At 48.2% G+C, this 21,795-nt stretch overlaps 1 protein-coding gene across 1 annotated transcript in view; it reads right to left on the bottom strand.

The window, feature by feature from the left end:
* The window catches only part of LOC135919289 (alpha-(1,3)-fucosyltransferase C-like), a 464,583-nt gene that overhangs the window by 313,621 nt on the left and 129,167 nt on the right, over positions 1 to 21,795 (bottom strand). The gene's annotated exons all lie outside the window — the stretch shown is intronic.

Genomic DNA, 21,795 nt, shown 5'->3' with positions numbered 1-21,795 from the left:
TGATGTCCTATCACCAAGTGCCGGCAGACGCCGTAGGCAAATGCAGTCCATGGGCGAGTAGAAGAAAGTGGTCTGCGCCACCAAGCACAAGTGACCTACTGCAAAGCCTGCTGACAGTGCAATTTCAGGAGGGAAAGTTTTGCACGCGCTCTGCATTCACGTGTTCCCTTTTACAGTGTATCGCACTGGGCAGTTAAAGTTATGTTGGGAAGATATATTTGTGCCTATTTAGGGAGACACCACGCCGCCAAATATATGAAAGCGAGATTCAAGGTTATTGACGGAAATTAAAGAAGCCAGAAATGAAAGAAGACTGAAACTAACAACAAGAGACCTGTCTTGCATTTGTTTTGTGTTTTCTGAATAGGCCGACGCGGCTCATTCAAATACATGTAAAACGCAGAAATGCTTTTCTGAGATAACCCCTTGGACCGATTTTAATGACATTTGTTACACTTCAGAGAAAAAGTTAAATTCCAGTGACTGTTGGAAGCGGAATTTCGATTAAGGGCGTGCACTTTGTTAAAGAGAATCAAACATTCGAGAGTTTGAAAAAATAGAAGCACGAAGTTTACAAATTAATAGCTCTGCACAGGCACGTACCCAGGATTTTTTTTCGGGGGGGGCCCACCACCTCCATCATCATCATCATCATCATCATCATCATCATCATCATCATCATCATCAGCCTGTTTTATGTCCACTGCAGGACGAAGGCCTCTCCCTGTGATCTCCAATTACCCCTGTCCTGCGCCAACCGATTCCAACAAGCGCCCGCGAATTTCCTAATTTCATCGCTCCACCTAGTGTTTTGTCGTACTCGATTGCGTTTCCCTTCTCTTGGTACCCATTCTGTAACCCTAATGGTCCAACGGTTATCTAACCGGCGCATTACATGACCTGCCCAGCTACATTTTTTCTCTCTTGATGTCAATTAGAATATCGTCTATACCCATTCGCTCTCTGATCCAAACCGTTCTCTTTCTCTATTAACGTTATGCCTAGCAATCTTCGTTCGATCGCTCTTTGCGCGGTCCTTAACTTGCTCTCAAGTCTCTGCCCCATATGTCACCACTGGCAAAATGCACTGATTGCACACTTTACTTTTCAGTAATAATGGTAAGCTTCCAGTCAGGAGCTGGCAATGCTGCCGTATGCGATCCAACCTATTTCTATTCTTCTGTGGATTTCCTTCTCATGTTCAGGGTTCCCTGTGATTAATTGACGTAGGTAAACGTACTCCTTCACAGTCTCTAGTGGCCGACTGGCGATCCTGATCTCTTGTTCCTTTGCACGGCTATTTATCATTATCTTCATCTTCTGCATATTAATATTCAACCCTACTCTTACACTCTCTCTGTTAAGGTCTCCAATCATTTGTTGTAAGTCGTCTGCATTGTTGTTGAATAGAACATTGTCATCGTCAAACCGAAGGTTGCTGAGATATTTGCCGTCAATCTTTACTCCTAAGCCTTCCCAGTTTAATAGCTTGAATTCTTCTAAGCACGCAGTGAATAGCTTTGGAGAAATTGTGTCTCCCTGCCTGACCCCTTTCTCTATAGGTATCTCCCTGCTTTTCTTGTGTAGAATTAAGGTAGCTGCAGAACTTCTGTAGATATTCTTACGCGAAGGACGAGTCAGTAAGTCGAGAAACTATTTACAGATTATATTTACAACAAGGGTTGCAGCGCTGACCGGTTAGATTCACAGCGCGAGCCCAGTTCGTTCTTCCTCCTCTTTTCTGGAGTGATGGCGCCTACGCGCCTCGTTCAAACAAACAAATACCACACGCATGTAGCAATATTTTCCAAGCTTTTTACGAAGGCGTTCTTTACTCCTTGATTACGTGGTGCCTCTGCGATTGCTGGTATCTCTACTGAATCAAAGGCCTTTTCGTAATCTATATAAGCCACATAGAGAGGCTTATTGTACTCTGCAGATTTCGCGATAACCTGATTGATGACACGGATGTGATCCATTGTAGAGTATCCCTTCCTGAAGCCAGCCTGTTTCCTTGGTGGACTGAAGTCCAGTGTTTAGAGATTTTTTTAGCAAATATTTTATATAATACTGGGGGTAAGCTAAAGGTCCCATAATTTTTCAATTCTTTAATGTCTCCTTTTTTGTGTATTAGTATAATGTCTGCATTCTTCCAATTTTCTGGGACCCTTGCAGTCGATAGACACTTCGTATAAAGAGCCGCCAATTTTCCAAGCATTATGTCTCCTCCACCTTTTATTAAATCGACTGTTATTCCACCTTCTCCTACCGCTCTTCATCGTTTCATGTCTTGCAGGGCCCTTCTGACCTCACCACTAGTTATAGGGGAGTTTCTGTATCCTGTTCATTACTGTTTCTAAGTGAGGTATCGTGACTCCTCTGGGTACTGTATACAGGTCAGCTTAGAATTTTTGCGCTGCTTTTACTATATCTTCGCGATTGCTGATGATATTATCCTTCTTATCTTTTATGCCAGGTTTCTTTTTAACGCGATAGCGTTAAGGAGCTCGTGTCGCAGAAAAGCCGGTGTCGTCGGCGTCGGGTGTCGGCGGCGTTGACCGTGAGCGATAAATCACGGCAGGCGCTTCATAAATAAAAAGCAACTTCCAAGATTGGCCCGGTGGGAATCGAACCCAGGTCTCCGGAGTGTGAGACGGAGACGCTACCACTCAGCCACGAGTTCGATGCTTCCAAGCGGTGCAAACGCGCCTCTAGTGAATGCGGTGTTGCCTTCGAAACGAGCCGTGGAAAGTTATACTGCGGTGTATATCGGTAATTATGAACATGTAACGTACAGAAGTCACAATTACACGAGTTGCGAAGTGCGTTTCCGCTGCATTTCTTCTGCGCTTTCCGCACACGCAGAGCCATCTTGCGGCAAACACAGAAGACCCCCTCCTCTCAATGTACGGCGCTGCCCCGACAGGAGGAGCGCCGCGCGCGCATTGGGACCGCTGCCAGGCGCGTCGCGGGACTCCCTCTCCCCTGACGACGCTTCGCCGTGCTTCCGGTTTAGATTACTATCTATCTCTCTGCCCGTGCCGATCACGACGTTTGACTGGCGTAGATCGTTTCCCCTCCGAGACACCGAGTTCTTTGGTTCGTTTCGTTCGCTCAGGCGCACGTTTCGTCGCCGCGCCGAACGCTGCGTTGCTTGACGCTCACCGCGTGATAGGTGGGCGCTAAGTCCGATGCGGGGCGCATCGTAAGTGATTGCTGTGCCGTAGCGCATTGTCTTATACCCCTTGGCGGGTCGACGGGAACGCTGTCGCGTCCCACTCTTGAAGGCGAAGCTTAAGCGTCCTCCAATTTTTTACTGATTTCAGGCAGCGTTCATTTTTTACGGCTTCTTCAGTCTTTCTCATGTTATAGTGTCGAATATCAGTTACTTTCGCCTTGTTGATCAGTTTTTACAGTTCCGCGAATTGCGTAACGCTGTGCGGCCGCCAGTCCCATACAACCACGTAGAGCGCAGGACTCTGCGATTCTAGACGTACTGCGCTTACCGCGAAAGGTTAGAAAAACACCCACATAAGCACAGCACAGAAGTGGCTACGTGAGGCGGTTCGACCGATAACTGTAGAAGCGTCATTCAAAACAAGTAATTGTTCTCCACTTCCGGCGGCTTTTAAATAAAAAGATGTTGATCCATAAATATTCTCATAAACAACGATTAACTTCTTTATTATACGCTTTTGCTTGCAGTTTGGTTGTTGCCTTGGCTCTCTCCCTTAGTAGATCGCTTAATTTCTCAACTCCTTGCGATTTTTGTTTCCAGTTGCCAATTTTGCACGAAAAGTGCTATACAATTAGCGAAAAACAGACGAGCTAACGGGCGACAGTCATCTTGCTTATGGATTTAAAGGTTATTGCAGGGTTTCATGATGGACGCTCTTTCACATCATTTTATTTCCCGTCTTATATAACCCATGTCACGTGTATATGGTTCCGGGCATCTGCCAGCATCGCGGCGAGCCGTAACTCAAGGAAATAATGAAGCAAAGGGATAAGTTAAACGCAATTGGTGTTTTCTCCCGCCGCAACTTGTTCCATGAGAGTACAGACCAGCTGAGTAACAGCCGCATCCCTCTCCTGGTCCCAGGATCAGCCTAAACAAAGAAGGTTGAACTAACAAAAGCAACAGCTATGCGCGTGACGGTTGAATAGATGGTGACAACTGAACGCATCTCGAGTTAATCGCGCGGGTGCGGAATCTGTGAGAAAACTGTCCTTCACATTACAAGAGATGCCGATAACTACCGTCATCTAAAAGGAGTGAAAAAGGCAGCATAATGCTGACCGATGAACAGCTGCCAAGTCTCGACATTGATCTGGTGGCGCTTTAGTAATGTGTGAGGAGTGGTGGCGCGGGTGGGGGGGGGGGGGGGGGTAGGGCATGCCACTTGATTTCGGGGGGGGGGCCCGGGCCCCCCCGGGCCCCCCCTTGGGTACGTGCCTGGCTCTGCATCAAGAACAGATATCGCGGTTCTGCAAACTGAATCCATCAAGGATCCTGCAAGAGCTGTATTTTCATATTACTACTTTTTTATATTGATGTCTAACAGATCAACTTTGTCCGCCTTAGATGTACTATTAGATACAATTCGCATAATTATGATATCACTTCTCATTGTCGAATTGTATATCTGATAGTTCAATCTTCTGAAAATTTCAGATTTTTGCCAGTTTCTCATAAAGAACTGACGACGTAAATTAAAAAATTCGAAATCAACAGTAACTAGATCTTAAGTTTTTCGTTTAAATGCAACAAACCTCGTCAAATTCGGTGCGGTGGTTGCCGAGAAAAACGTATTCTCCTCTTACATGTATTTAGATAGGAGCACCCGAGCTAAAGCTACCTCTTATAAGCTGAAAACATGAGAGTGTTGCTGCTGTATCGAGTGTTGTTATTGCTTACGTAAGCAGCCATGTGTCATATAGCGCCAAGATAACCAACTTGACCATGAACCTACGAACCTTTGGATAAGCTTCGGGTAATAATGTACAGTAATACTGTAATAACGTAGCCATCAGTTACAAGCAGTAAACACGGAGCAGTCCATACAGTGCTGCAATGGTTAAAGTGATGCGAGAAAAGCATGATGAAAAAAAATCCAGATCCAACGCCTACGTCAGAATCGATGTGAAGCGAAGGTTTATCGAAGCGGTGGATTAAACGCTACGCAACGAATGCCAATGTGTACAATTGCGTTTACTTACATCCTATGGAATGTGTATATTCCTGAAGTGCATCCGCGTAATCCAGCGCAAACGCCAATGCTCTGGTTATGCGCGACATCTGTGTTTATGCACTACACTGCAAAATAATTTACACCCTTAGAAGGGGTGTAAGTGTGTCTACAACTCCCACCCGTAGGGTTCCGTTATACAAAGAACACCCTAAGTGTGTGAGTTTAGACCCTTTTTACTTTTAACACCCTTTTTCACATTTAAGGTGGTAAATTATTTTACAGTGATACGCCGCTCAGTTAGCTATGTCGAGATTTCAAGCAACAAATCAGGCGACAGCGTGAGCCACGTATACGCCGAGACGTCACGAGGAATGGGGATTTATGAAGAATGGAATTTATGAGAAATTTATCGGGAAGAATGGCGATGACCGATGCATGCGGAGAAGTGTGAGATATATTATCTAGCGAAGTTTAAGGATTCTGTACCGCTTCCGTCACAGAGGCGCATATATCCATTCTGGACGAGATTGTCCGAGAATGCGCGCACACGCCTATAACGGCATATCCCAAAGGTTAAATAAAATAAAATCAAGGAAATCAAAGAATCTGTACAATATAATGCGCTATCCCACTTAGTGGTAGGTGTGCTTTGGAGATAAGCTGACATCGCAGGTTTTACGTGATAATTACGTGGAGCGTAAGTGTGCTAACTGGCAATACTCTGTCGGTCAGCGTGAAGGGCTTATATATAAGCACGCTTTTTTCCGGAACTTCCATTCGGCGCGCGGTTAACCTTCTTCATATATATATATATATATATATATATATATATATATATATATATATATATATATATATATATATATATATATATATATATATATATATATATATATATATATATATCCGCTGGGATACCGATCGCCCAAGCAACAGAAGTAGCCGTGCAAAACTTGGAATGGTGGGTAAAAAACAACTACATCGCTTTAAAGTTTAATTTCAGGAAGCAATTAAAGCGGTTATGTGAACAATTGAGCATCATAAAGAAAGGAATTGCAACAAAGGTGGCCCAATAACTCCAGGAGACACACGGAAGGAAGCGGCTGTGTCTCTTACCGATGTGCCGCTCCAAAATATCCAGCTGGAATACAGTATCTCAGCGCTGCTTTTCCATTTATCACTTACGATGTTAGCATTTCTTTCCTACTGACGAGTTTGGTGCAGCACAAGTCTCTTCACCGATGGGACCCTCAAATACCAAATATATGGAACGCGTCTCCGACGTACTTGAAGAAATCGGCACTGCGAGGTTACAGGAAAGCACGCGCAATCCACCCTTACATACGTTTTACTCGATCACGATAACAGATCTGTCGCTACGCGACCGTTGCGCTGACGCAGAAAAACGCGTCGCTAATACGCTCGATGTGGTTGCGTATAGCTAACGTTCGTACAGTTGACTGACATGGGGCCTGATTGGCCTGGCACGGTTGCCTGGCCCCAAGCGACATCGCCAAATGCCGGAAGCACCTCGTTGCCCGAATCCAACGAGAGCTGGATCTGTGCTAAGCAACCACCCTATAAGACGAAAAGGGTTTTCCGAGTCTGGAGGCAAAGTTTTCTTCGATCTCGTCTTGCGCTCGACCGTCAACGTTGCCTGACGAAGCAAAGCACTAACGACGAGTTTCGGCTATACATGCAAGCTGGCAAAGTGTCGTATACACCGGCGAGTAGCTCGGCTCGCTTTATTGCGATAAACCAGCTTTAGCTATAGTCAGGCACCACGACTTTCGTGCCGCCCGTGTCACACGTGATACAGCGTGACACAGATGCCCTAAGCTGTGCATTTCCCATGTAGGTGTTTTAATTTAGAATTATCTATTGCGTACCGTCTGACAGTCGTAATTCACGCTCCAGCAGCTGCACGCTGCAATTTATTACTGCCTGCGCCAATGCTATGTGGGACTGGGAAATTCGGAGCAGCTGGTATTGCTTTGTGCGAGGCTTCTTCATTAAACAAAACACCCAGAGCCATTTGTTTTTGGGCCTCCGACCCACATTGAGGAAGTGATAATGTATGGAACAACTAAAGTAAGAAGGATAGGCTCTTTATAAATACTGACTTTTTCTGTGAACTAGAACGCCACAATGACGCTTGCCATCACCGGTTTCCGTTCGTAAATCATGATAGTTCTGGGACAAAATGAATATAACAAAAGGAATTGCACACCATTACTTTTGCCACAAACCGGCCCCCTATTCCTAAATGGTCACCATGCAGTGCTAGCCAATAACTTTTAAAGAAATGTCTCGGCCGACCCCCATGCTTTTTCACTAAAGAAACGAGATATGCAGTGCAATACAGCAATGACGCACTGTTCCCGAGCCTCACCAGCTTGTCTCTGTTCAAACATATAGTAAGAGGAGGACGTCCGTGAGATTGCATTGAATAAAATAACTTGATCAACTTCTTAAATCACTCATGACGAATGATCAGCTCATCTCACTTCAAGTTCTTGGCGCCAGAGATGTAACCGCGCAACACTTTTGTCAACTGCAGAAGGGCAGCGGATTGGGCGAGTGTGTGTTGCATGGTAACAATAAAATTCAAACAGCGCTAAACGGCAGGACCAGAATGAGGAGGAGACAAACACGGCGCTGAACACAACAGAAAGAAAAAATAAAAAAATCAGCGCCGTGTTTGTCTGCTCCTCATTCTGGTCCTGTCGTTTAGCGCTGTTTGAATTTTACTTTTGTCAACAAATGGAGTCCTCAAATGGAGAACGACTTGCACTGCCATGAGGTAAGCAAGAGCTACTACAAATTAAGCAATGGCTGTATGGTTTTCGAAAGCCACTAAATCGAGTACATTACGTCAACGATGCCAGACGCTGTGAGGTTCCTACACCATGCCTTAGGATGTCCCTAGTAGATAAAAGATAACAGTGATGGCCCTAAATTTGGGGTCATGTATCTATATTGGTAACGACAGTTTGTTGGCCCTGAACAGACCGTATACTCGATCGGTTACTTTTTCTGGTATAAATTTCAACGGAAGTCGGGTGGATAAGCCAGTGTGATGAATGCTTGTGTCTTCGGTCAGACGTCGCGCCAGCGGCCGGGTCCCGTAAAAGAGCCACAAGAGCCTGTGCTGTAAAATCTGAGGCGCCTGCTATGCTCTCGTTAACTTAAAAAGAAGTTGGGTGTCACGAAGAAGCGTTGAAAGTAAAGTGCACGAGTGCGTTTTGCAATCACATCCATCGCAATGCTATCGCCGTAGCTTGGAATCGAGCCCGCTACCTCGTGCTCATAGGGCCAGAAAGTCCTTGTGAACATCCTTGAGGTTATCGTTGACTAGACTGTCTCCGCGTCAACAAAGACTCTGACCATCGGGCGCGAAGTAAGTGGGATTAAAGTGACGCTGCACTTTCTCGTGTCATAGCCGTCACAACATGCCGGCGCGAATCCCAGAGACTCACAGTTCAATTTACGTGACGTCTTGGATGCCATATTACTTTCCGTTCCACGGCTTCTTTCTTTTTCTGCTTCTTTAGTCTTGATTGGAAGGGTATTATATAAGGGGTGGGGTCTACATATGTACCCCTTTATAAAGGACATGAAGCTACACCGAAAAAGGATACATGAACATATAAACTTGCACGAATACACATGAACACACCACATTCTTCTTTAGGTACGGCAACGAATATCCACGGTATCTGCAAACGCGCATGGACAGGTAGATTTCCGCTATGCAACGGGGCAGGTCGTTTCGGTCTGTAGCAGTTCGGAAAAAAAAGTAAAGGGACAGAAAAAGTGACAGAGTGACAGCGTGGGCGAGTAACTTCCAAAGGGGCGATCACCGCACCACTGATGATAAGCCGGGCAATAGCACACTGCACTTCACCGCGCCTCGTCGAGACACGTGCAAGCACCTTTCTCGGGGCACCTAATACAGAACGCAGCGCGAGAAACTCCAGGAATCCGCATTAGCGGGGCTGCCCGAGCGACCGAGGACCATTACCGCGATCGAGTCACGGACAGCGCCTAATGAAAGCGAGACTCGGCTCGCAGGTCCGCGCGCACTTTGTTTCTGTCGGCAGGCGACTGGTCAGCGTTGAGGCAATCTCTACCAAAAAAAAAACGAAAAAGGAGAAAGAGAAAAAGAATCCATCCTACAGAAAGAAAACCCGTGGGAGGGAGTGTCTCAAATTACCTCGAGGAACGCAAGGCGGCGCTCCTACCTTATACTGCACTGCATAACCCGGGCAAAGCAGGCATAGGCTCCGCTGCCATACACGCGTACGCGCTTGTGTGCCTTACGCTTCGTACGCGCGGTCAGCGATGATATAGTTTGCCATTCTATCTCGCGGCAGCAATGGACGCGGCCACACCTCGCAGGCTATTTGCTGCCGCCGCTGCAACGAACGCGTGATAGGAAGGCGTGACAGGGCGCGACCGCCAGGGGGAGCGCGCGTTCTCGCACGCTGCGGGACCGCGCCGTATGAGCAGGTCCACTCCGCACGCGGGCCCGACCGCCATTTTTGCTTCCGCGAGCGGCGGCGCGCGCGCGTGGTTGACACGCCGTCGTAACGCGGGTTCGCAGGAGCGGAGGTAATGGATGTAACAAAGTGCTTTCGGGCTGTGTTAATGTAAGAAGGCAGGTAGGTAATTTAGGCGGTTATTGCTCCCGCGAAGAGAAGTTGTCCACGTGCTGGCGCTGGCAGAACGGTGCGCTGCATTAGCGTTTGCTAGTAGAACCAATACAGAGGAATGGCACTCGGACGGACTTTTGAACTGCTCGAGTTAAGTTCAGAATGACCTCCATATTGTAACTCGCCTGTACTGAAATTTAAGTATATTCATTTGGACCTACACAATATCGCAATTACTCGTCATCCTTTAGCTTTTACATAAGTAAGTTTCTGTTACGAGTAAGTTTCTGTTAAAGCTCATATAGCTCGAAGACTTGCGCCTTAGTTTCTGACGAAATTCATGCGTGAATTGTCTGTACCCGCTAACTGAACACTGCCTAGCACGAGGCACGCAAAACCGGAAATTACGTGACGTTTGCCCGAAGGCATTCAGCTCCTTTGGCAGGATGTCATTCTGTATTAGAACACTCACATACATTACGACGACATGCAGGCAGTAACACTGTCTAATCGCCTCATTTCGAGTTCACAAATCAATTTTCGAACCTCTGCCGTGTTCCGTTTACCCAAATGCTCACTTCTGCACAAGGCGGGATACTGTCATGGCGGCGCTAGCTATGCGACATTCGCAATTCGCGCGAGCAGATTCGCTCAATGCGAATTCTGTCTTTCCGTAGTTCTTCCTTCTTTCCTGCTTTCAGGTGAGAGCGAAGGCACTGATATTGTCTGCTGCGATAGGACAAGGAAGTCCGTGAGCGACACGTACACGCCGAAAACGGTGGTTTTTCGTTCTTTCTTTTTCTTTGTTTATTTTATTTTATCGCATGAAAGCCGAGAAAGGTGGTCGTACACTAATGGCGGAACACACGATTTTCTTTCTTTTTGCTTTCTTTGCGCCTGCTACTTTGCAATAGATTTTCTTTTCGCGTACGCGCGTGTGTCCGCCCCAGGAGAAGATGGAGGAGCGAGACAGCGTGGACTGCTCGGGTTTCAGAAGATTGAGAAGTTTTCCTCCCTCATTTCGCCGCGCACCGTTCACACACAGAACGCGCTCATTTTCGCTGGCACGCGCGTCCGTCATTAAACACTATATAGTACACCGAGGTTGTATGGGATAACCGCGCGCTCGCCGTGGCCGTACCGTGGTCGATTGCTTTTTGCGGGACCGGCGAGGAGCACAACAGGGAGTGGCGGGAGAGCTGAGTAGTACGCGTTCGCGAAACCCGATAGGGCGTGCTCAACCTTGGGGCATGGGCGCGGAGCTGCGCGGTGTTAATTATCTCGCAAGAGCGGAAAGCAGTCGCGACCGTAAAGTTCAACGTCGCCTGTGTTGCAGTCTTCATCGCGTAGATTAGGCGAGTGCGTGGAAGACTTGGAATTTTATCGCCACCGGCTTATGCATGAGGCATTCATAACTGCGTGATGAGAAATCGGTGGTATATGGGAACGGTAGGGAGGTTAACATTTTGTGGTCCCAATTTTATTATGGAAGTAAGAGAAATATACGTATTTCGTGCATCCGAGTGATAAAATATAGGCAGAATTAGTGCAGTAATTCCTCAGTAGATTTTTTGGAAACATAACTATAAGGTTTTACTTAGGAATTGCCAACAACTAAAGGCTTCGGACATTGTCCATGGTTTTTCGTATTTATCCATTCACAATCACAATGGTGCGAGGTTTGGTCCCAAATTAGCTGACTGTAAATTTTGTAAAACCCAAGGCAGGGGACATGCCTCAAAGGCAGCCGGTTCCTAAGATACAGCGCAAGCACCTATCGTCTGGGTGAAGCGTCGCATGGGCATTCGAGAACTACTGGGGAAAACCATGTTTATGCGCCGATCCAAATCGGCGCGATGCAATCAGAGATCCTTACTGTCTTAATTTTTTGACTGGGTTGAGCATTTGTTTTTCTACAGGCAAAATATTTACGGTATTGTAGAGAGAGAGAGAGAGATAGAGAGAGGAAATGATAAATGAAAGGCAGGGATGCAACCAGGACTGAGTCAGGTTGGCTATACCCTGAACGTGGGAAAGATAAAAGGAGAGGGAAACATTAAGAACGGAAGAGAAAGTCTGCCGTGGATATCGCGACGTAGTAGCGGTTTTCTACTCTGTGTCTCACACGGTCACTCAATCTGATAGCGTTCAAAATTCGCAACAGCGCGTTTTGTGGCATCTTGCAGCTGCGATTTGCCATTCCATGGTGCCAAGATCTTTTTCAAGGTGAACAATTTTCTATCCACCTGTTTTAAAGTTTTGCAATGGTCATGTCTTTCATTGCAAAAAGATGGGCAGTACACTACAGATGGTTTTCTATAGCCTCTTCAACACCGCAGGCATTGCACTCGGCGCTATCGGCCATTATACAGTCAAACATGTAAATGCATTGCTGAATGCAATACCCTGGCGTAAAACATTGCTATCTCCACAAGAGAGGGTTAACCATGCAGGCTGAGCCCAGTAGGCTACTCGGCACGGGAGAAAGGGGACTGAAGGATGAGCATAAGCGGAAGAGTTCACGACACGCCCGCACCCACACGCAATGGAGCATGCGTCGTTCAGTTCGGCACAAACTGTCACGTATGTAGGCTGATGCCATCTGAAGAAACGCAGCAGCTCTTCGACGCGAATCGCGAAGAATTGTGAAGCGATAACACAACCACACACGAGCGAGCTGATGGCCGACTTTTTCCTGCCTTTCTGCTGTTGTAGTCGTTGACGTATATTATACAAGAGATCATCGCTCACTTACACCCATGGGCACGTTCAGGAAACAGCCTTCGGAGATTACTTTATACAGTGTTAATATTAACGCACTTGTGTGAATTGTCGTGAAGATTGAATTGTCGTTAAAAGTGCGCGATCGAGCGACCGAGCATCACGTGACTGGCTCAGCGCAGCCGAATCACACCGCAGGTATACATGCTCAATGCATGGGAGAGATGCTGTGATGACGAGGCACGTCCCGCTTGCCTGCGGATGGAATCAGAGATCCGTAGTGTAGCTATCATTGATGGGGCACAAAAAAAAAAAAAAAAAACGAGATCGATGGATTTACACGTCTTGTGCGTAGGAAATAAACTCGCCGAAAAATTTAACACAGAGCCTTACTGAGGAAAAAAACAAAACATGCAGAGACGTTTCAGAACCCGTACGGGTTCCTTGATCCCACTATAAAGCGGGCAAGATCCATGTGTCGGTTTCGTAGGCCAATAGGTATAGGTATATGTATAGGTGTACAGGTAGCTGGCAGATTTCCATCGGTTCTGTAGATGCTCTAGTCTGTCGCTTGAATCAATAAAGATCCCATTAGTAGTCTTGTTATCAGATTCTTTTCATTTGGTAACATAGCCACGATTATTGCGATTATCGGTGTCGTTTTGCACGTAAGTCTGACATTTAATGTTTTAGAAATATGATAATCACGGAAAACGAGAGCCTATTGCGTAGGAACATACGTATACAATGCATATAAGCGCACAGACGTTGACCGTGCAGGCATGCTGCTTTCAATTCGGAATTAAATTCGCAGGCTAGAACAGGAAATTGTGCTTTTCGCATTTCGATTAATCGCATTGCCAATTATTGTCGGATTCCATGCGCATACGTTGCTTACAGCATACGCCTTACCTGCCTAAGGTAAGTATGTTGCTCACAATCGACCCTGATGTTATGACATCTACAAGAACGCCTGTAACCGCAGTGGGTGTCCAAACGACCGTCTGCTGAAAGAACGCCTCGATATGAGTATATTTCTGCCAGTCAGGTCTAAATACCACGCGGAGTCGCTGTTAGGTAAAACTTTCATTAGCTTTGACATATCGCTTACTAAGATGAGCTTCAGATTCCTGAAGTGCAATATTGTACGTGGAGTGAGTTTTGTTATGGAGCGCCTGTTGGTTAGCTTTATGCATGCTTGAAAAACTATACTCGCGGCAGACAAAAGCGATAAGGACAGCGCAGTGCTGTCCGAGTGGCATCCCCCCCCCCCTCTCTCTCTCTCTCTTTTAACTGTGCATATTCGGTCTTAGCGCTCTTATGTACAATTTTAGAATGTTCCCTCCCCAGTAATGACCTGAAACAGACGAATCGTCCTCATTCTCTGTAATTTCATAACTAATATCTGCTGCCCTGTTGCTGACGCCATCAAGCGATTTTTTACGCAACTAATTAAAAAGTGAACGAAATGTTGAAGGCGTTACAATAGACAACGCGGCGACCGTGAGTGCAGGGGGACCACATACTGGCAGGACAGATTGGTCATCCCGCGAAACTTCGCTGCAAGCCACAACCGGCTTTCGAACTGTATACGTGTCTGATTCCCAGTCTGCCATCGCAAGCATGCGCACACACAAACGACGCAGCCTTTTAAGCATGTAGCGAACGCTTGCCTCCCACCAGTGTCTGGTATCCACACTCATTAATTGCCAGGGGTCACGACTTTGACTACACAACATCATCGCTGTAGACTGCTTCAGACATGTCAGCAGCCACAGCATTTCTTTTAACATAAACAACATTGAAATATCATGCTCATGGGTAACCATGTACCACGATTTAGACTACACAACAAAATATCTAGACTGTTTCAGACATGTCAGCTTCCGTAGCGCTTGTTGAGGCTCTGCCTTAACATAAACAACTTTGAAATGTCGTGCTCATGGGTAACCTTGGACCAAAGCAAGGCGCTGTCATCGATCTATTCGAATGAATGAATGACTCTTCCCTGAGAAAGTTCGCAGGTGGGGCACGCATTCAACGTATACGACCAGGACCTGCCTGAAGTCGGGCAGATACATAAGTACGTACGCCGGAGCTGAACAAGAAAACCCACGTAATCTTTTTTTTTTTACTTTATAACCTTCACACGTTGAAATATTCGGTCTGGACCGGGCAAGCCGCCGTCATAAGTCTGTCCCGCTGAATTCCCGAGGGGATCCAACACTATAGGTATTGCGATCACGCGCTCGACCCTTCACTCCCGGTTCATACTCACGCAGGACCTGCCACATAATCCGTGGACACCGTACGCGAACTCCCAGAGTGTCCCCATATATTCCGGCCTACGTAAGCGGTCGCAACAACTAGTTCGCGCGGCAGTTTCCAAATTCCTCACCGCCCGAGTAACTAACTATCCCTGGACCGGACCCCCCGTCGTTATGCGAGGTCTCGCATCGCACGCATATGCAGAACTGCCATATATAGGGCGAACGCGGAGAACCACGTTTTCGACCTTTTAACTCGCCAGCTCGTATTGCTCTCGCTCGGCCATGCCGAGATAGAGCGCGAGACAAAGTGCGTACACAAACAGGCGCCGCCGAACATGTATAACATCCACACTCACGCACGCATCGCATGTTTCGGCAGCTGTTGCCCGCGGACACACCGACGAGGACCGCGCGAAGCCAGCAAGACAGAGGGACACGGGGGTGGCCCGGGGCAACAGAAGCATCTTGTTTTCCAAAAGGTATATACGCACTATAGGATACACCACGCGGGCTGCCCACACATCCATTGTACAGAGGTGAGGTGGCGGTGCATACACGTGCGTGTAAAACCCTCCCCCCGCACGTGCGAACCAGCCTAGAGAGACAACCCGCAGAGACAACCCGTAGAGTGAACGAGGGAGAAGACCCTGCGGATGGCGCGGACCCCCGGCAAAACCCCCCGCTGGGACTCATTAATAAAACCACTCTCGCGAGAGAGGCAGGGAGGGAGAGGAGGAAGAAGAGGAGGTGGAGGAGGGGGGGGCGAAACCAAACGGCCGGGCGGTTTGCCGCAGTCGAATTCATCGCGTCGCCGTCGCCTTTCGCGCGGTCTCCCGTTGGGGGTCGTTATTGATTTAGCAACTCGTTTAGCGCCTCGCAATCTTTGCGCCTGGCTTACAGGAGGGGGGACGACTGTGCGACTGTGCGTGCCGCCGCGCGATGCCATCGCCGCCGCCGCCGCCAGCGCGTCGCAGTTCCCGTACACTGGAAAACACCGCCTCGCTTCTATATAATGCGAGCCGCTCTCGAACGAGGTGCGCCCGGAGAGAGAGCGTCGTCGCCCCCGGCCGAGTTGAGTGCAATGCGTCGCGCTCAAACGTACCCTTCGTCGATTACTTCGTAATACCGAGTTTCGTGTCGACGAGTGTGTCGGAAGTTTCGGATTCGGTCGGTTCTTGGCGAACGCGACGAACTGTGGAAGGATCAACGAAGAGCGCGAGGTGAGGGAACAGTGGCCACCTGGCGTTCATAATTCTTAAGATATATATATATATATATATATATATATATATATATATATATATATATATATATATATATATATATATATATATATATATATATATATATATATAACATGCCTGCCTACCCCCTGAAATTTTTCGTAAGCTTTACGAATTCGGGCCAGTTGGACGATATTACGAATGTTACGTCATGGGTTACGAAAAATAAATTAGATTCCCGAAAGCAAGTTGAAAGGTTTGGAAAGATGGGCTGGCGCGAGACAGTAAGAAATGCATGACAAAAAAAATTGCTTTGGTAGCTACGCCACTTCCTTGTGGCAGCGCTAGACGCCATATATACCCGAAGGCAAGTTAATTGGGTCTAGCAAGTTTATTCAAACAAGTCCCTGAAGCAGGTCAAACTGCGTTACTAAATTCGCTGAAGAAAGTCACTGATCGAAAAACGGTATGTTGCTTGTCAGTCACTGCTGTACCAATTATGCCACAGCTTCCCGTGTCGCATGTAAAACTAAATCATCATAAATAAAGAGTGTACGTACATACCACACCTGTGCACTTAGGGCAATGTTCTTAAATATTTCACGCTGCCGCTTTGCTTCCCTCCTCCCTTCTCTGCTTGCTTCCTTACTGCCCCCTTTCCTTGCTTGCTTCCATCAATTTCTTCCTTCCTTTCTTTCTTATCCATTCATTTCCTTTCTTCCTTACTTGCTGTCTTACTTCGTTCTTTAATTCCTAATTTCTCCGTACTTTAATTGATCAACTTTCTCCTTCATTCATTCCCTCCTCCCTTCGTTGCTTCCTTCTTTTCTTAGTTCATTATTTCCTTTCTCCTTTCTTTGATCTTTTTCGATCTCACCTTAGAGGGTTCTGCATGGAACTACGATTTCAGAACCGGCGTACTTATGCGGTCGACTTGGTTTCGGCACATACAGACGTGTAGGACTATACAGAAGAGAGCCTTTAGGCTCTGCCGCACGTCTAGAGCAGTTAATAAGAAGCAGAGCCAGCTTCTTCTTTTCATTCTTCTCACGATGGCGGTGGATTGGAAATGGAAGTGGTCCCTGGAAAAAAGGACATCCGAGAGCTCCCCGCTGTCGAGCCGTTCTTTTAGACAGCGCGCCCATCTTTATAGGCGGCCACACGCGGGCGACAGAGGGCCTTGCCAGGTGGTATCGACTTGGCGCAGCCAGGACGCTTCTCATTTCTCATTTGTCCCGGGACGCGTATAGGGTGCCCCGGGTGCCGGTTCAATTAACACAGCGGGCGAAAGGGGGAACCGCGTCGTGCCACCGGCTAAAAGCTGAGCAATCGAACGATCTCGGAGAAAGCCGAAGCTGACCGCCACGTCGCCGTTTCTCCTAGCATTTATTGCCGCCTCTTCGAAAGGGAGTTTTAGAAACAGGGTAACTAAGCGGATTTGTGTATATCTGAAGAGTAACATCAGTGGCGCGATACTCATGCGCAGTGCGTGACCCAGCTGCGCACTTCTTATGCATTTAGTGCGCGCTGCCGATAGCTGTCCCCTAACTTTGGGTGCCCGATTTCTAAAACTCCCTAATATTATCCAACTAACCGCAATGCAACTGGCTTGATGGGGTCTTCATCGATAGCTGTTATGACCTCTCTGCCACTAATAGAAAACGTTACTTCGGCTGCGACGCTGCGTCCGACGTAACTGACATTTAAAACCGAATAGCTTTCTTAATATCTTTCACCCGTTTTCGTTTTTGGTCGATAGCCTATGGTAGGACACGGCAAGGAAATCGCTCGCTCGCTCGCTCGCTCGTTCGTTCGTTCGTTCGTTCGTTCGTTCGTTCGTTCGTTCGTTCGTTCGTTCGTTCGTTCGTTCGTTCGTTCGTTCGTTCGTTCGTTCGTTCGTTCGTTCGTTCGTTCGTTCGTTCGTTCGTTCGTTCGTTCGTTCGTTCGTTCGTTCGTTCGTTCGTTCGTTCGTTCGTTCGTTCGTTCGTTCGTTCGTTCGTTCGTTCGTTCGTTCGTTCGTTCGTTCGTTCGTTCGTTCGTTCGTTCGTTCGTTCGTTCGTTCGTTCGTTCGTTCGTTCGTTCGTTCGTTCGTTCGTTCGTTCGTTCGTTCGTTCGTTCGTTCGTTCGTTCGTTCGTTCGTTCGTTCGTTCGTTCGTTCGTTCGTTCGTTCGTTCGTTCGTTCGTTCGTTCGTTCGTTCGTTCGTTCGTTCGTTCGTTCGTTCGTTCGTTCGTTCGTTCGTTCGTTCGTTCGTTCGTTCGTTCGTTCGTTCGTTCGTTCGTTCGTTCGTTCGTTCGTTCGTTCGTTCGTTCGTTCGTTCGTTCGTTCGTTCGTTCGTTCGTTCGTTCGTTCGTTCGTTCGTTCGTTCGTTCGTTCGTTCGTTCGTTCGTTCGTTCGTTCGTTCGTTCGTTCGTTCGTTCGTTCGTTCGTTCGTTCGTTCGTTCGTTCGTTCGTTCGTTCGTTCGTTCGTTCGTTCGTTCGTTCGTTCGTTCGTTCGTTCGTTCGTTCGTTCGTTCGTTCGTTCGTTCGTTCGTTCGTTCGTTCGTTCGTTCGTTCGTTCGTTCGTTCGTTCGTTCGTTCGTTCGTTCGTTCGTTCGTTCGTTCGTTCGTTCGTTCGTTCGTTCGTTCGTTCGTTCGTTCGTTCGTTCGTTCGTTCGTTCGTTCGTTCGTTCGTTCGTTCGTTCGTTCGTTCGTTCGTTCGTTCGTTCGTTCGTTCGTTCGTTCGTTCGTTCGTTCGTTCGTTCGTTCGTTCGTTCGTTCGTTCGTTCGTTCGTTCGTTCGTTCGTTCGTTCGTTCGTTCGTTCGTTCGTTCGTTCGTTCGTTCGTTCGTTCGTTCGTTCGTTCGTTCGTTCGTTCGTTCGTTCGTTCGTTCGTTCGTTCGTTCGTTCGTTCGTTCGTTCGTTCGTTCGTTCGTTCGTTCGTTCGTTCGTTCGTTCGTTCGTTCGTTCGTTCGTTCGTTCGTTCGTTCGTTCGTTCGTTCGTTCGTTCGTTCGTTCGTTCGTTTCGTTTCGTTTCGTTTCGGTCGGCGTACGCGGTTTAGCTAACATCGCCAGAACCCTGTAACTTCAGTTGTCGGTATTCGTTCCTGCGTTCGCGACATGCGAGCCGTCGTCGTTGTTTCCGCCAGGCTATCAACGTCGATACCGAAAGGACGATCGTCATGGCTCCGCTATCATGGTTGTGACGTCACCCCTCCTGTCCTTTAGCTTTCGTCATCATTGTCATCGCTATCTTTGTTGCCACGCCCACAAGGCAGGTATACAGTTTTTTTTTATCGAAAACTACTGAACGCTTTACCGGACATATCAAGTAAGCCCTGCGTGATCAGTTAAGCCCTGCGCTGATCACGCAAGCCATGCGCGATCAACGCGCCACAATAAGCATCCAGAGCGAGCTGCACGATGTGGCCAGGCTATGCAGGAGTGCCGCGACGCCAGTTCTCGAGCGAGCCGCAAGACGGCGCCGCTATACGGAGCGAATAAAGCTCGATCCGAAAGGAACGACATAACACCTGGCAGCCGTTAAACACGTTCTCGCTCTAACGGCTTCGGCATCCCATCTCCTTGTACACCTGCCACACTGTATACTGTCTCGTCCCGACTTTCGGCAACACGCGGAGATGGGGAAAACAACGAATAGACAAAAGCGGCGGAAAAAAGGGAGCCGCACCCGGCACCTACACAAGGCTCTCAGCGCAATAATCAGAGGCTGGTATAGACAACCGAAGGCTGGGGCGCCATTTTTCTTTCGCCGAGACGTCCGTCGCCCCTCTGCAAGAAAAGGCACCCCTGCGAGTGCACACACACACACAATTGCTTATTGGTATTTGCGGTTCATCGAGCACCAACCGTTCGAGTCTTTGTCTCTGCGTTTCTTCTTTAGTGGCCTCGCGGCTTCCTTTGGCTCGGCTTTGGCTTCGCGCCTGCGCGTGCGCGCGCCAGGCACCCATGGATACCGCGCTCGCCGTCGGCGTGGGTGTCTTGGGTGTTGTGTGTCAGCAAAGATGGATGTCCCCGGTATCGCTGGCCGGCCACCCGGGTAGCCGTCTACGAGCGAGATGTGCTGCGCGCGCGAGGGTGTGTGTGTCTCTCTGTGTGTAGCGTGTGCGTATAACTTGCAAGTTCGGCGGCTGGTATACGGCCGTCGCATGCTGCGTGAAGTATAACAGGCCGACTCCTCACTACCCCACTCTCTCTCTTTCTCGCCTTCTCCGTAGCCGTGTTCGGTGGTGTCTTTGGGTCACGGTGGTTCCGGCCGCCCAGCGGCGACGGCGATGTATAGACCGGCGCTATCCCGTCGCTCTCCATTATAACGAACACTTTGACGCCTCTTGGTGCAGAGAGGGCACGGAGAACGTGCTAACGAGGTTTCTTTGTTTCGTTTTCTTGACCCCCTTCCGGTGCGGCCGCCCTGGCTTGCGCCGTCCGTTTTCTGCGGCGCCCTTCGAAACCCGGGACCTCCAATGACGCGGGCTGTTGATGCCCTGCCATTTATCAGTTGCTCGAGAAACTGGCGGCCAGCCAGAGGCGCGGCGCGGTACGGAATTCGCGCGCAAGATGTAAATTTAAACCGATACATTGACGAACGTGCGTAGTGCATTGAAGTGGCAGCGCACTGAGATGCATTTTTTCTTTATTTCTCCCTCCCGTCTACACGTTAATGGGGCTGGTGGTAGTCGATTATGGTGTGAACGACTATGATGCTTAACGTGCGTCAGTCACTAGTGTTCGCACGAATGCCTATAGAGCGTACAGGCAGCGTTTGCGGGTGGCCATTAAAAGTTATGGGGTTTTAGGTGCCAAAACCACTATCTCATTTTCAGGCACGCCGTAGTGGGGGAGTCCAGAGATTTGGACCACCTGGGGATCTTAAGCATGCGCCTATGTCTAAGTACACGGGTGTCCTCGCATTTCGCCCCCATCGAAATGCTGCAGTCCGTAACCGGGATTCGATCCCGCGACCTCGTGCTCAGTAGCCTAACACCACAGCTACTAAGTAACCACGGCGGGTCCGCGTAGACATCGCAAATGCAATGGAGGGGAAAATACATGTCTATATGCCGATCCAACGCGCATTTCGTAATCTACGCGAAGCAAATATTTCTTAAAACCCTTTTTTTAAACTCTGTACACCTGATCGTCTATTCTGCACCGTTTTTGGAGCGCAGTGAGGACGGGCCAGACCGGAACGCGTGAACACCCGCAACTTGACCCACGCTACCGCGCATTACACAGCCTCGGGGATCGGCGCACTTTTCATCACGCTATCTCCGGGGTCAGCGCAGTTTACTATTGGAATATGTCCAGGCCCGGCCCAACTTATTCGGCAAGTGGCTCACAGAGCAGACACGCCGAGCCCCGGGAAAGAAAGGCGTAGACGCTTTAACAAACTAACAAACGAATAATGCACTTGATGGGACATATTTCTTGCACAGAAAATATTTAAATACCTATCGTTGTTTCAGTGCGTTAATTCCGCGGAGAACAGAGTTGTTAACCAACGAGTCTGCAGTGGTAGTGTAGGTGGCTGTATCCAAGCGGATTCATTATATGAGTGTTATATCTCTGAGCTGTTCAGCGAGCAGTAGCAGCTTCCGGTAGGGGTTAAAGGCTTGGCTCATAAGGGCGATTAGGAGCGATGCAAGCAAGATTAAACAATAAAGGAAACACTGCCGTAAGCCTGTACACATTCATGCGGTGAGTCGAATCGCTTTCTACTGAGGCAGAGGCGGACTCA

The sequence above is a fragment of the Dermacentor albipictus genome, chromosome 7 (genome assembly GCF_038994185.2).
Source record: "Dermacentor albipictus isolate Rhodes 1998 colony chromosome 7, USDA_Dalb.pri_finalv2, whole genome shotgun sequence".
Taxonomy (NCBI): domain Eukaryota; kingdom Metazoa; phylum Arthropoda; class Arachnida; order Ixodida; family Ixodidae; genus Dermacentor; species Dermacentor albipictus.
The sequence above is the reverse complement of the archived record's forward strand: the minus strand, read 5'-3'. Positions and strand labels throughout refer to the sequence as shown.